Raw genomic sequence first — 16,443 nt, forward strand, 5'->3', positions numbered from 1 at the left:
GGACATGCTGTCTACAGGGCTCACACCTCATGTCTTGCCACAGTCATTACCCTGGAACAAGCCTTGCCTCTCTTCAAGTCCCTTCTGCATAAACTGCCTAAGTACCCGAAGAAGTAACAGAATAGTAAGTATCCCAGCATTAATGTAATAGCAAAATTGAATCAACTCAGAATTGACCCAACTGGAACCAATGAGCCTCTAAGATGGTTGCTAATCTGTTCTTCCTCTGTATATTTCCATATTCGCATATGAGGTCCAGAAAGTTGGCAGATGAGCCAAAAAAGAAAAAGAAAAGAAAAGAACCCTGTGCCCAGACTTTCATGGAGGTATAACCTAGAACCCCTGTTCAGATGTAGCTCATGGCAGCTCAGTATACAAGTGGGTTCCCTAGTAAGGGGAACAGGCACTGTCTCTGACATGAACTCAGTGACTGGCTCTTTGAACCTCCCCACCAGGGGGGAGCAGCCTTGCTAGGCCACAGAGGAGGACATTGCAGCCAGTCCTGATGAGACCTGATAAGCTAGGGTCAGATGGAAGGGGAGGAGGACCTCCACAATCAGTGGACTTGAAGAGGAGCATGGGAGGGGATGAGGGCGGGAGGGTAGGATTGGGAAGGAATGAGAGAGGAGGCTACAGCTGGGATACAAAGTGAATAAACTGTAATTAATGTAAAAAAATAAAAATTAAAAAAAGATACCCCCCCCAAAAAAAAAGAAAGAAAGAAAGAAAAGGAAAAAAGCAGAAAACATGCCACTGGATTAAGTCAATCTAACAATGTTTTCTAGTCATGAGATTTTTATTTTTCATGCCAAGCTGAATTCCATCTTCTTCTGCATCCTAGCTAATGCTGGACCACATGTACTACCTGCCTCCTGAGCAGGACAAATGAACATACCTGATACTAAAAGTTGGGGCAGTATCTCAGCTAGTGCAAGTGATTACTGTTTTTATTTTTATTTTTTTAACCAGTTACATTTTCTATTCACTCATTCTCTTCTCCTCCTAGGTAAGATCCAGTGACCCCACTGTAGAGTTTCCTTGCCCTCTGGCACTCTATTATTAAGATTCATTTTTTTTTTCTTTACCATTGTATGTGTTCTCCAATGCCTGTAAGAAACCAAGTTTCTTTGGCCGGTTGTAGCCTTTGGCTGGCATACATTGGCATCCAAACTGTGTGCTGTCTCTATTGTTGCTGTCTGTCATTTGTCCTCCTTTCTTGTTGAACTAACTTTTCCATTCACTCTGGCTTCCTTTTCCCATCACTACTCCTTTCCTGTTTCAGATATGCTTCAAATGGTTGAGAGTGCATGAATTTCCCCCTTGCTCTACCTTTTCTGCATGCTTTTCGTTTTCCCTGGGCGAGCTTCGGGGAAAGAAATCAGCTTGCCATTGTATTATACATTTACCTGGAATTGCATGGCGTCAGCTTTTCTTAACTGGAGTCTCTCTCAGGGCTTGAACAGGACTAATTTGAAATTCATAGGTGATCTGAAATCACTTAGGTGATGTCAGTAAAATAATGCAGGACAAATAATAGGAAGTTTTGACTTTGTGGTAAGGAATAAAAACATGCATTTAAAGGTGTACTATGGGACTCACTATCACACACTACAGCTTGCACAATGAGATATTTTCTATGCTTTCTTTTGTTTATTTATTCTTTTGTTTGGTTTTTGTTTGTTTTCTGTTAGGGAAAAGTTATGGGGGTGGAAGACAGTTGTAAGAGGTTGGGGGAATGGGTAGGAGTGGGGTACATGATGTAAACTCACAAAGATTCAGTGAAAAGTTGAAAAATTCCAATAAATACAACAAAATGCTTAAAAAAAAAGCTCAGCCATGCATTTAAGTTGATATATTTTTTATTAATAAGCTGCTTCATATTTAAAAATTTGGATCAAGCAAGAAGTCACAATCATCAGGGGTTCTTTCATTCTCTCCCCCTCTGAGTTGATTTTGGTAAAAGTGTTTTTCAGCATAGAATGAAATTACAATGGGATTATTTGTGAAGGAAAGGGAGGGAGCTTTGCAAAGCAAATTTCTAGACTAAACTAGACTTTTATTTTGATGGTAGTCTATTTGGAAACAATCATTTTCAGCAATTTTATGTAAGATTTTATAGGTCATTTGCTGCTGGTCAAATACACAGACAGGTTCTTTTGAGAACTGGAAAGAAAAGCTTGAGTTCATGGTAAAATAAAACTATAATTAATGAATTGCATGGTGAAAGAACAGGGCAGTGGTGGTATCTATGCCACATGGCTGTTTTCCTACTTCAAGCTAAGTTCATTTAGAAGCCACAAATATACAGAAATGATTAACTGAACAGTTAATGAGGAATAAAACTAGGAATCCAAGCCACTTAGCACTCAAGTCTAATTTTCTTTACAAATGTGCTAACCTTAGTGGAGTTAAAATATTGACCTTTTCTGATTCACAACTCAAAACTCCCCGGTCTTGGCAATGGCCCTTGGCTCCTGAGCATCCTGATCAGTGAGGCCTATCTGCGGACAGATGCTCCCTGAAGAGTTACAGTCCTGTGACCACTCTCTGTGCTCAAAGTTGGCCAGTAGAAGGAGGTCATCCCTTCCTTCTTCCCCCTTTGGCCCTCAGTGAGGTGGAAAAAAGCCACAGCTTTGAGATGCAGTGACATGATTGAGAACTGGGAAACTTTAAGCCTCTGGGACACCAAAAGGAAACCAGAAAAGGGGGGAATTTTCAGACTGTGTACACTTCCTATGGTAGTATTTCCATATACCTTACTAGGCCCTATCTGAACAACCCAAAGCTCCTGGCTTATATCAGGGATGGGCAAGGGCTGTTTCTTTGGGAGAAGAGCCTGGTGTTTGGTTTCATCTGGAGTCTGTGAGTTTGTCTGATCAAACTCAAAAATGGCTTCCACAAGGAGCTGTCCAAAGTATGTCCCTATAATACTTGCTTCTGCTACTGGTTTCTAGACCCTTCCATCTACCATAGAAGTCTGTTCTCTCATCCTGGCTTCCCTGGGCTCCATTTAATGGACTTTTTATTATACTGGTCACAGAGTGAGCCAAGCTTATACACAGAGAGAGGAAGCCAGCAGGGAACAGCCACCTTATGGTGCATAGAAAATGAGCTTTTTGCTAGAAATGCAAATTTTAAAGAATAAAATTCTCACTTCTGAATACATAATGGTCCCTAATTAGCTCACAGGTAATTAGAGCAATTGCTAAGGGCCACCACACTCTTAAGGCTGGGTACCCAGGATTTTTTTTTCCTCTAGGGAAAATATATGCAAATGGTTAAATTTCTTTTCAGCAAAGACTATATTTTTTTCAAACATTATCATTGGACCAACTGTACTTGACTGTGGCCATAAACATTCCTGTTTGCAGCCTTTTCTATATGTCATTTGCAGTAGGACCTTAGCTTCATTGTCAGATCAATAATGAGGACTGCAGTTTGCCTCAGAGCTGTCCAGACAGTCCAGGAAGGGCTGAGGGTGGGGCAAGCTGAAATCTGTTGTCATGTCCTCAGAGTCACTGGGTTCCCCATACTTGTTAACATCTCCACAGTGTGACTCTTTTTAAACAAAGGAAATCACCTTAAGAAATGAAACCATGCACTATCTCACTCCGAACTGTCCATAAAGCTGAACTGAAATTACAAACCCTGTGTGCTGCTTCTTTATTGGAGGGTTTAATAGGAATGAACCAAGAAATTATTGGATGAAATCCTCTAAGCACATACTGAGCAGGCAAGGCTAGAGGCAAGGAGATTATTCAGGCTGTTGTTGCATGAAAGCTGTGAGGGTCTGGGTTATTACAGTGTCTGTAGGGCTAGAAAGGACAGAATGAGTAGAGAGCCACTCAGTGCACTGAACTGATAGAACTATAGTTCTCACATTTTTAATTGGGCCATTTGGCTGACCAAGAGCCATCTGTGGTGTGCCACAGCCTGTATAATGCATCCTAAAGTTTGCCACCTGGCCATTGATGCCCCTTCATCAGCTTCCAGCTCTAGGGCTGTCCCAGCGTAACTTCATCAAACGCTATTGACTAGAAACAGAAGTCATGAATTCACCAGTTTGTGTATTACAGTCACCTGCAACTGTCTTCAACTCTATTATCTATCTGTTCTGACTCTTTCTCATTTCTGACACATTATTTCCCAACAACCATGCAATGATGTGGGTGGGAAGGGACTGAGCACTCACAGGTAGTGTGGACTGACGCTCATGAAGAAACCAAGATTTAGAAAGACCAGTTGTTTAATTGGCCCTCTGGTCAGACCCTCTCCATGTGCTGTCCGAGTAACTCATAACAAAATTTTGCCCTGCAGCTTGGCTGGGGTTTCCTTGCTCTCGGTTCATGCTCCATTAGCCCAGGTTGCAGCTCCAGAATAGAGGGCAGGCCTGGAATCCATCTGATTCTGTCTAAACCTCAGATAAACTCATGATCCAATCCCACACCCAGACAGCTTTATTTGCAAGAACATTGAGGTCATCACTCTTCCCCTAGAAATTGCTTTCTAGATCTTTGTCCCACACAGATGCATCATACTGAATGGCTCTGTTGGATGCTATTAGTTATAAAACTTCTGAAAGTTTTTTAATTGGCAAAGATGACTTCACATCTTTCAAAACACAGCTTATTAGAAATGTTCGTGCAAATATTTTGCTTGTAGCTGGAACGTATGTCAGTTTCTGGCTGACTAGCTCATCCTTCACACTCCTATGTTAAATCTAGCTCTTTAAGGAAGTCCTCTCTGGTAATAAAGCTGGCTTGCTGCCCACCACAGATCCATACATCTCTTCTATAGGTTGAAGCTGTGTGTGTGTGTGTGTGTGTGTGTGTGTGTTTAAGGTTACCCAAGCAGGGACTATATTTGTAATCTTCTATACTTAGATGGATCCATGTGACTGGTACTAGCTAATAAAATACAAATTTGACTCCCCTCCCATGAATAAAACCTTGATGTATTTATGCTTAATTGCTCTCTCCTCCCATCAGCTGCCCAGAGTTCAACACTCACAACGAACCCAGAAAACACAGCATATTGAAGATGTATGGACACAACTGGACTGTGTCTCTACACATGGAGCAAAACTTTTCCATCTCCTCATAACCTTGTTGGGCACACCAGTTCCCACAAACCAGGAATATCTTCAATCAACTCTTAGGTAACTAAAAACAAATGTTATGTTACAATCTTGGTTTTTTATTATTATTATTGCTGCTCTTGCCATAGCTATTATTAGCATAACTAAAATACCCTTTGCATCAATTTCTTTTTGAAGTTTTCTTAGATGTATCATACAATTTTAGTTTCACACTCTATGGCTTCTCTTTCTGTCTTGTAATATACCAACTGCTTATTCATGTGTCTGTCTTCTAACTTGTAGCTCATAGGGCAAAGAAAATGAGTGTTTCCTAATGGTGACTACTGGCTACTAGAACAAAAGAGTTACTTAATCAAATGTTTGCCAAGACAGGTTTTCAATAAATAGATTGAATTCTGTAGTGCTTACCAGTTCACAAGGGGTTTCTTCCCTTTTGATTTTAGTTTTACTCACTCATTCAGTGTATATCTGTGTGGGGAGGCTATGGCAATACATTTCTTATCACCCCATTGTTGCCGTAGGAAACTGTAAGAAGGAGTTGTGGATACCACGTGTCACATAGGATGATGGCTAGTAATGACACTCAACTGGTTCTCAGCGGTACCTCAGTTGGTAATTTGCCTTCTGATGTAATGTTTTCTGCTCTTTATTTCACTATATGGGAGGTGGAGGGCTACTTGAGGCATGTTGAGTTCCTCATCCTCTGATCTGGGTAAATACCATCACAGAAACCTGTTTTGCCATAAAGCATATATGCTTACTGTATAAAATTATAGACAGAATCACCAGTGAGATGCTATATAGCTTCATGTCTGCTGGGTTCAGTGAAGTGCACTGTACCCTAAAATCAGAGATTGGTTTCAGTCTAGAATGTCAAAAGGCAATTCTAAATGTCTGAGGTGTGCAACCTTATACCAGCTTCATAGATAGAATCATTAGTGAGCTGGTGTCTAGTGTGCCTGCTGCATTTGGCACAGGGAATTTTCCTCAAGAATCAGAGAATGGTTTTCCTCTACAATGTTAAAATACAACCTAAATGCCCTGGGTTTGCAACCTTACACCAGCACCTGAATAGCAGATCTTCGTGGCTGCCCATTCAATGGACATTCACCTGTGTCCTTGCTAAGGAAACCCAGTCGTGTCCAATTTCCCCATATAGCCATTGACTTTTGCTTCAGGAACAATCATATGCTGGCCACTGATTCTGTGAGGAGCCTTCAGTGAGATATTAAAAACAGAAGAAGAGGGAATTCTTTTTCAAGTGAATGTGACTAGGTGTGGAGGTTACATGAAGAACCAGTGCAGCCACACTGAAGATAAGGCAACATGAAAACAAGGGTAAAGTCAGAACTACCCATAGAGAGATAGTGGACCACTGAAGAACACAGTTCAGTTCTGGCCTCCCAACGGCCTTGATATACAAGGCAATAAATACTCTGGTCTATTAAGCCATGGTGAGTTTATTCACATTTGGACACTCTAGGCATTAACAAGTTAGCAGTTTCACTTAGTATTCAACATGGCATAATACAACAGAAAACTCAATTAAAAGAAGTTTAAATGAGATGGGAGAGTGTGTCCCCAAACAATAAGACTAAAAATAGTCAACCGATCATATGGAATTGTTGGTTCAGACATCAGGGTTAGAGTACAGCTCATTTGGACAAAGCACTTGGGTAATATGTAAACCCTGAGGCCCAAACCCAGCACACACACACACACCCTCAACATACCACTAAGACCTTTAAAGTTATCTTGGCCTTCCCTAACATGTGTAAGGTAGGTGCTTCGTTTCTATCCATACCAGCTCCAATAATGAGGAAGATCCTATAGCAAAATATTGTTGCATCTGTACAGGAAAACACAAGATTTATTATTATTATTATTTTACAATTTTTTTCACTTTGTATACCAGTTGTAGCCCTCTCCCTCATCTCCACCTGGTCCCACCCTTTCTCCCTCTCTCCTCTACTTCCTTCCCCTAATCTACCAATAGGGGAAGTCCTCTTCCCCTACCATCTGAACCTAGCCTAATAGGTCCCATCAGGTCTACCTGGATCCTCTTTCTCTGTGGCCTAGTAAGACCACCCCATCAGGGGGAGGTGATCAAAGAGCAGGCAACCAAGTTCACATCAGAGACTGCCCCTGCTCCCTTACTACAGAATCCACATGGAAACTGAGCTTCCGATAGAGTATATCTGAGCAGGGGGCTTAGATCTTCTTCATGCATGATCCTTGGTTGATGCATCAGTCTCTGCAGGTGCACCTGGGCCCAGATTTTTTTTGGCTCTGTTAGTCTCCTTGTGGAGCTCTTATCCCCTCTGGGTCTTTCTCTCTCCTTCTTCTTCCATAATACTCTCTGTGCTCTGCCCAAAGTTTGGCCCTGAACCTTGGCATCTACTTTGATCCCCTGCTGGGTGGAATCATTCAGAGGACATCTGTGGTTCCCTCTCTTCTACTGCTTCTGCTCTCTAGCCTGATTGCCCTTCTGAATGAGAACTAAACATCTTATTTAGGGTCCTCCTTGTTATTAGGTCTGTAGATTTTAGTATGTTTATCCTATATTTTATGGCTAATATACACTTATAAGTGAGAATATACCATTTGTGTCTTTCTGCTTCTGGGATACCTCACTCAGGATGATCTTTTCTAGTTCTATCCATTTGCCTGCAAATTCATGATTTTTTTTGTTTGTTTGTTTTGTTTTTGTTTTTTTTTGTTTTTGTTTTTGTTTTTTGTTTTTTTTTTTTCGATCTGGCTGCGACATCTGTCATTCCACTGATCGCCAGGGTTGATTTCTTTGTTTTTAATTGCTGAGTAGTATTCCATTGTATAAATAAACCACAATTTCTATATCCAGTTTTCAGTTGAGGGACATCTGGGTTGTTTGCAAATGTTCTGTGCAAATGTTTGAATTGTTCTTGTTGTATGGTTGAACATCTTTTGGATATATGCCCAGGAGTAGTATAGCTGGGTCTTGAGATAGCACTATTCCTAATTTTCTGAGAAAGCACCAGACTGATTTCCAAAGTGGTTGTTTAAGTTGTACAAACATAAACATTTTTAAAATCCAGAGGAGGTTTACATCTACAGTGGCCGACTCAAAGGATAATGTAAAATGCTAGTTTTTCTTTGGAGTACTAGTACATCCTTAATAAAGTTAGAGTTTTCTTATTAAGGAAAAGAGAAGAAATAGCTGCTAGGTGGACAAAAAAAAGCAAGTTTCTTACCTATTTCATAATGCTTAGAGCTCAAATGTCCCACTAAACTGAGAGCCAATTGAAATTTTTTATTGGAATATTTCAAATACCACTGGACTATAAATGCTCTGTGACACCACAAAAAGTCCAACAAAAGAGAGATTCTGCAGCATAAAAAAAGATACGTAGGGGAATCTGGACAGTAGAGGCTAGAGTCTGGGGCTTTCACGGGAGGAGTGTGCTGTGTGGATGGTGCTTCGCCACTGCTCAAGGGCTGCCTGGCACAAACCAGGAGCAAGTATGGTGAACCTAAGGTTTGCTGAGATGGCAGGAGGGGTGAGACTGTCTGAATGTGTAAGGAGGGGGCAAAAGGCAGCTCCAAGAATCCAATTTAAGCGATCAGTTGCCTATACAAAAATTTCCTTGGTCTGTTTCAGCATGGAAATTACAGCCCAAACATTCATCTTTTTACTCTTTCAATTTTCTAGTATCTAAAAATAGAAAAAAAAATCTATATCGATGTAATGGAGAGTGTCATAAAGGGGTGGGAATTTTATGAAATTTGCATTGAGTGGAATTGGTTGGGGGAAGTCTCTGTCTCCTAGTTGATGGAGTCTTGGAAAAGTCATTTAGGAAGTGAGTGGGAAATTGTCCGAGTAGACTACAAAGGACATCTACCTGGCAATTCTAGGAAGGGAAGCGTGAGGGGAAGGGAACAAAGCTTTTCCCATGAGTTATGTAGGAACATGTTCCATTTGCTAAACACCAAGGGTTGGATATATTTCTCCAGCTTACATGGACTAAATTAACTGTTAAGAAAACCAGTGCTATAAGTGCAGCAGATATCCCTGTCAGCACTGGGAAGGGGCAGTGTGCAGGTCAATAAGCACCTACATAACAGAAGAAAGAAAGAAAGAAAGAAAGAAAGAAAGAAAGAAAGAAAGAAAGAGAGAGAGAGAGAGAGGGAGGGAGGGAGGGAGGGAGGGAGGGAGGGAGGGAGGGAGGGAGGGAGGGAGGGAGGGAGGGAAGAGAAAGAAAGAAAGAAAGAAAAGAAAGAAAGAAAGAAAGAAAGAAAGAAAGAAAGAAAGAAAGAAAGAAAGAAAAAAGGTCATCCAAGGATTCCTTACAGCATTACTTACTGACTGGCTCCTCATCCTCTTTAGCATCCACCAGCACCAAGAACTCTATCTTGACAAATACATGTCCCCAAGCTGTAGCAGCAGGGACTGAGTTAAGGGTTGCCCATGGGACCTTTACAAGGAAAAAAACTCTTGAAGGTTCTTAGCCATCTGGGGGAGTAAAAGTTCTCAGAACTTGGAACGGAAGGTCTTTCCTCTTTTTAGCCCAAGTGTTCTAAAGCAAAGGAAGAGGGAATTGCCTCAGCTGACATCAGTGGCAGAGCTGGAAGGACATGTAGTTAGTTCCCTTACATATCTTTGATATTATACCACAGGTAGGGGAAAATGTCATCAAGCATACCAGAGTAGAATGCACAACAGGACCACATGTGGATGTGGCTCTCCCATCTCCCCTCCCAGGTAAATAGACCTGGTTAATACTGATTGTCAATATTAACTTGACAGGCTATAGAATCAGTGGAGACAAATCAATGGGCATGCTTGTGAGAGATTATCTTAATTAGATTAGCCTCCTGCCATGAGTGAGAGGAATTTTCTACACTAGAAGACTGAGTTGGGACGACTCACCCTAAATGTGGGCATCACCACTTCCTGTGATGGGGTCCTGGACTATGTAAAAAGGAAAAAGCCCCTTTTTTCCCTGACTGTAAACACAATGCAACTTGACAACCCTGTTCCTCCTGCCATGCCTTCCCTGCAGCCATGGACTTCCTATCAAACTGTAAGCCAGAGCAAACCCCTCCTTTCTTCCTTAAGATGCTTTAGTTATAGCACTGAGGAAAGTGACTAATACAGAACTACATTCTAATAAACAAAGCTAAATAGGAAATGTGAACTGTTTATCCCTCCTTTTCTGATGCCAAGAGAGGTGAAAGTGATCCCCACAAATTTTAACAGGAGACACAATGAGAATCTACATGGCCCTCTGCCCAGTGAGATGTCAAACAGGTTCCCAAACATGAAAAGTTTAAGGCATGTAAGTACCACATGCTACTTGATTGCATCACTCTGGATGAGAGGGTTTGTGCCCAGTCTTTTTGCATCTTGTTATGCCCAGTTTGGATGATGTCACTGAGAGGCCTGCTCTTTTCTGAAGGGAAACTGAGGAACAGCGGCTCTGCAAGAGAGGGGAAGTAGAAGGGAGGAGCAGAGGAGAGTCTGTGTTTGGGATGTATTGTGTAAGAGAAGAATAAATAAAATAAAGAAATGTTTAAGGCACTAATAAAAAAAAGGAATAGTTTTAGAAATCACAGAAATGATGCATACTTAGCCCAATATATGCAAATGACAATGCTTTATGCAGAGATAAACTTGGAGATTCAGAAAATGCTTCATTATAATAAAAATACTTTATTACCACTTACTATAACATTATAAGACTACTTATAAACAATAGGAGCTAATATACACAGTGAATTGTTTCTCACAACGCACTGTACACTAGGGGCTATCAATTTATCTGTTTTAAAGATGGTAATATTAGCACACTGAAAAGTTAAGTCACTAATATGCCCTTGGCCACACATTCCTCACAGAAGCAGCAACAAACAGAGCTCTATTAAAAACTGAAACCAGTATTCAGAATTCAAGGAAATCCCCAGATTGGAAAAAAAAAAAAAAAAAAGACAAAAGTGAAGGCCATGGTTGGAAAGATGAAAGAGATGGAGATGATGGCTTTTTTTTTTCAAGTGTAAAATAAGATTAAATTTTGGTGAGGTTCAATTAGTCTTCACTTTTCTCTGATAGGTCATAATTTTTTGTGTTACACCCACACCTTAGTTATTTTTCTGTTGCTGTGATAAAAGACAATGACTAAGGCAACTTATAAAAGGCAGAATGTGTTTGGGCTTACAGTTTCAGACAAAGAAGAATTCACTGTGGCAAGGAAGCATGGCAAAAAGCAGCAGGCACGAGCAGGCCCAGAGCAGGAAGCTGACAGATCACAACTTTCAACTCAGACTTGAAAGAGAGTGAGCAGGAAGTGGAGTGATGCTTTAAAAAAATAAAATTCTCACAGCCCACCCCCAGTGATGTACTTCCTCCAGAAAGGCCACACCTCCCCACAACCTATCCAAACAGCCTCCTCACCTGAGGACCAAGTATGCAAATGCCTGATCCTAAGTGGGACATTTCTGATTCAAACCAGCAAAAGTCAATAGAGCTTTGCCTAATTAAAAGATTTCCTCTTTTCAAAGCTAAAATTTTTTAGCTATTACATATATGTGTGTGATCTATTTTGATCTAGTTTTTATATATGGTATATAGTGATAATAGTCCAAGTTCATCTTTGCCATGTGGCTATCTAATTATTTAAGCAGCAGGGTTTTTTTTTTTTTTTTTCAATAAACCATCCTTTCTCTCAAAGAACAACTGACATCTTTATTCACAGCCAAACTTTGGATAGAGCACAGGGAGTCTAATGGAAAAAGGGGAATATAGAAGGACCTAGAGGGGACAGGAGCCCCACAAAGAGACCAAGAAAGCCGAAAAAAGCTGGGCCCATGGGATACTGCATAGACTGATGCATCAACCAAAGACCATGCTTAGAGAGGATCTAGACCACTTGCTCAGATGTTGCCCATAGACAGCTCAGTCTCCATGTGGGTGTCCTAGTAAGGGGAAAAGAGACAGTCTTTGACATGAACTCAGTTGCCTGCTCCTTGATCACTTCTTCCTGGTGTGGCAACTTAGCCAGCACACAGAGGAGGAGGATCCAGGCAGTCCTGATGGGACCTGATAGGCTAGGTTCAGATGGTAGGGAAAGAGGACTTCCCCTATCAGTAGACTAGAGAAGAGGGTTAGGGCAGGAAGAGGGAGGGAGAGTGGGACCAGGAAGAGATGAGGGAGGGGGCTACAACCAGGACACAAAGTGAATAAATTGTAAATAAAACAACAATAATAAAAGAAATGGGTATTTTAAAAAAGTAGTTATTACCCACATTTATACATACACACATGTTCCATATACATTACATGCTAGGATCTACAGGTAAAAGAGAACATGAGGTTGTTGTCTTTTGGGCTGGGGTGACCTTGCAAAATAGGTTCTAAGGAAGAATGGGGTAGGCAAAGACACCTAGGACACAAAAGTGGAAAACAGATAAGAAGGGGGGACAAGGGTGGATCAAGAGAAGTAGGGATATAAGGGACAGAAAAAAGAAGAATATACTGAAATATAGTTTGCTTGAAAATGATATTTAATACCTTAGTACTAATTTTAAAAATAAATAGATAAATAAACAAGTTTATTTTTGTATTGAGTTTTGTCTAGACTCCTAGTTCTGTTCCACTGATTTATGTCTTTTTGTGATCATATGACTGCCTGGATAACTGTGTCTTTATAGTACATTTTAAACGTAGGAAGTGAATGTTCTACAGCTCCATTTCCTTCACAATTCTATAACTTTATTTTTGTTTTGACTGTGCAAAATGTTTTGTACATCCATATCAATGTCAGGATTTGCTCATAGTTTTTTCAAACAGAAGGAAAGCCGCTGTCACATTGATGAAGATTGCACTGGGTTTGAGTCTGCACCTCAGTTGAAAGAGAACTGATAACAATAGTAAGGCTCTTCCAGTCCATAAACATAGACTGTCACTGTTTATTTGGATTTTCAAGCTCTCTCAGGAGCTTTTTATAATTTTTAACACACAAGCTTTGACTATATTTTTCATTGTTAAGTTTATTTGAAAATTATACCATCTTTAATTATGAAACATATGTAACATATTTCATATGATTATAAATCATATCTTCCTAAGTTATAAATTTATTTTTAAATTTATTCATTTTGAGGCCATTATACATGAAAATTTCTTCACAAATTTTGTTGTATTTGATATAATTTTTCTTGGCATAGATTCATACTGATAGATTCAGAAAGACATTTTTATATGGAAGTACAAAAGACCTTGGACAGCCAAAGCAATCAATTGCAGAATGAGCAATGCTGAGGTTATCACAATGCTAGATTTCAAATTATATTATGAAGTCATAATAAAAAATGAAATAGAAAGTAATACCAGGAAATAAAGCCAGCAACATAACTTTTGACAAGGTTTCAAAAACAACACTGGAAAAGAGGCAGTCTCTTTTCTGCTGGGAAAACTGGATCCCCAAATTCAGAAGAATAAAACTAGATCCATACCCTTGCCCATCATAAAAATCAGTTCAACAGTTTTAATATAGGTCTGAGACTTTAGGACTGCTAAAGAGAAACACTTTAAAAATGTATGCATTGGCAGGGGTTTTCTTAATCAGACTCTAAGCATACTGGAAATAATTTCAAAAATTAACAGAAAGGATTACATGAAATTAAGAAGGTCCTGAGCAGCGAATGAAACAACCACCAAAGAGTCATCCTACAAAATGGAAAAGAAGCATGGCCAGCTACATGCCACTGGGATTTAATAGCCAAAAGAAATGTAAATAACAAACATCAATGAAATCACATCATCCAGTTGTGCTAGGAGAAAAAGGCAGAGAACAAGATCAATATTAGCATATAGAAAGCAGTGGAAGAGAGATAGGAAACTCCTTCCACAGATATTGCAATTTAACAGACAGAGCATGTGCAATGAAAAATGCACTACCCAAGTGACCTACAAATCCACTGCACTCAGTAGGTGCCGGTGCCATTGAGCTTTTGCCCTGTCCTCGGCTCTGGCCCACTCCACTCTGGAAAGTACTTCTCTCTCTTTATAAGCTATTTGTTTCTGTAGTATCCATGTGTCTCTGTCCAATTCCTTGTTCCAGGACACAAGAACCTGCAAAAACCGATCTAGCTCTCACGATCCTACGAACATAACTGAAGGGCTCTGCGTTAACCGACTGTGAGCACTCGGACACCTGTTTACTGCTGTACTCTCCACAACAGCCAGGACGTAGAATCTGCCTAGACGTTCATCAACACATATCTATGTAAAGAAAACGTGACGCATACACGTAATAGAATTTTATGCATCTACACGAACATTAAATCGTGACGTGTACAAGAAAATGGATGGAAATTAGAAACCACTAGATGATTAAGCAAATGGGCCGGGCTCAGGAAAACAAATGATGATGTTTTCTCTCATATGAGGGAGCATGAAACTTAAAAAGGGAGGTGCACTCTGAGAGGTGAGGAAGAGATCTTAAAGAGAAGATATTTGTGCCCTGAGAAGTTAAGTGGGAAAGCCTAGAGAGATGTCTCGGAAGGAACAGTTTAGAGTGCTTGCTGCTCTTGCAAAGGCCTTGAATTAACTCTCTGTACCACAGGGCTGCTAAAGACCACCTGTAACTTCTGCTTTAGGGTATCTGACTCCCTCTCCAGACCTCCAAAGGCACTAGGCATGCATGTAATGTACATACATATGTGCAGCAAAACACTAATGCACATTTAAAAAAAGAGAATAAAGGGAAGGGAAGACTGAGAAAAAGATGTGAGCCTACAGAAACATTGGAGACAATGGAGGCAGACATTGCAGGATGGGGGAAATTAGAAAGAAGCATAATGATACATACACATGAAAATGTCATAATGGAACCAAATACTTCTCAGGCTAACTTAAAATTGGTTTTAAAAATTTATTTTTTTTATCTAATTTAGTTAATTAATTTATTACAGTTTATTCCCTTTGTATCCCCTCTGCATAGCCTCCTACCTCATCTCCTCCCAGGCCAACCCACCTTCCCTCTTCTCCCCTTATTCCCTTTCCCTAGTCCCCTGATAGGGGAGGGCCTCCTCCCCTTCCCTCTGACTTAGCCTATCAGATCTCATCAGTACTGGCTGCATTGTCTTCCTCTGTGACCTGGAAAGGCTGCACCCTCCAGGGGGAGGTGATCAAAGAGCCAGCTCCTGAGTTCATGTCAGAGACAGCCCCTGTTCACCTTACTAGTGAACCCATTTGGAAACTGAGCAGTCTATGGGCTTCCTTTGAACAGGGGGTCTAGGTCCTCTCCATGCAGAGTCTTTGGTTGCAGTATTGCTCTCTGCAAGCCCCCATAGGCCCAGGTATTTTGGCTCTGTTGTTCTACTTGTGAAGTTCCTATCCCCTCCAGGTCTTCCTGTCTCCCTCTTCTTTCATAAGGATTCCTGCACTCTGCCCAAAGTTTGGCAATGAGTCTCAGTATCTTCTTCGATACCTGGTTGGCCAGAGTCTTTCAGGGATCCTCTGTGGAACACTCCTGCCCTGTTCCTTTTCTTCTCCTACTTTTGATGGCTATCGTGTTTGCCCTTCTGAATGAGATTTAAGCATCTTCCCTAGGGTCCTCCTTAGTGTTTAGTTTCTTTAGGTCTGTAGATTTTAGTATAGCTATCTTACATTATACAGCTAATATCTGCTTATAAGTGAGTGTATATCGTGCCTGTCTTTCTGTTTCTGGGTTACCTCACTCAGGATGATCTTTTCTAGTTTCCACCATTTGCCTGCAAATTTCATGATTTCCTTGTTTTTAATTGCTCAGTAGTATTCCATTGTGTAAATGCACCACATTTTCTGTATCCATTCCTCTGTTGAGGGACATCTAGATTGTTTCTAGATTTATTTTTATTTTACTTTGCCTGCATGTATGTAAATACACCACATAAATGAAGAGCCTACAGAAGCCAGAAGAGGGCGCTGTATCCCCTAGAACTGGAGTTACAGATGTCAGGAGCTTTTTTTCTATGTGGGTGGCAGGAACTGAATCCTGGTTCTCTGCAAGAGGGGTAAGTGCTCATAACCTCTTTCCAGAGCCATCTCTCTATCCCACTAACAAAATTAATTAATTAATTAATTAAACATTTAAAAAGAAATCAACAATAAGTATGCAAGAGTAAGATTCGAAAAGTAAAAATAAGAGACAGTGAAACAAAAGTTAAAGAAACATTATAGCACCAATCACTACTCTTCTCCTTCATTCATCAGTCACTGTGTTGTCTTAAGAATTTAAGACTATGCATCAGTGTATAAAAGTAAATGCTGAGAGTCATAACCAAATTTTGGGCAGAGTGCAGGGAATCTTATAAAAGAAGGGGAAGAT

The 16,443-nt window shown here is 40.4% G+C and overlaps 1 long non-coding RNA gene across 1 annotated transcript in view; it reads left to right on the top strand.

Moving 5' to 3' along the window:
- LOC132654511 (uncharacterized) overlaps positions 1-16,443 on the top strand; it is a 55,998-nt gene that overhangs the window by 12,055 nt on the left and 27,500 nt on the right. The window contains exons 4-5 of the long non-coding RNA XR_009592146.1: positions 44-124; positions 4,989-5,158. This is a non-coding gene — a long non-coding RNA (uncharacterized LOC132654511). The remainder of the gene's footprint in view (positions 1-43; positions 125-4,988; positions 5,159-16,443) is intronic.

This window comes from Meriones unguiculatus, chromosome 6 (genome assembly GCF_030254825.1).
Source record: "Meriones unguiculatus strain TT.TT164.6M chromosome 6, Bangor_MerUng_6.1, whole genome shotgun sequence".
In the NCBI taxonomy this organism is placed as follows: Eukaryota; Metazoa; Chordata; class Mammalia; order Rodentia; family Muridae; genus Meriones; species Meriones unguiculatus.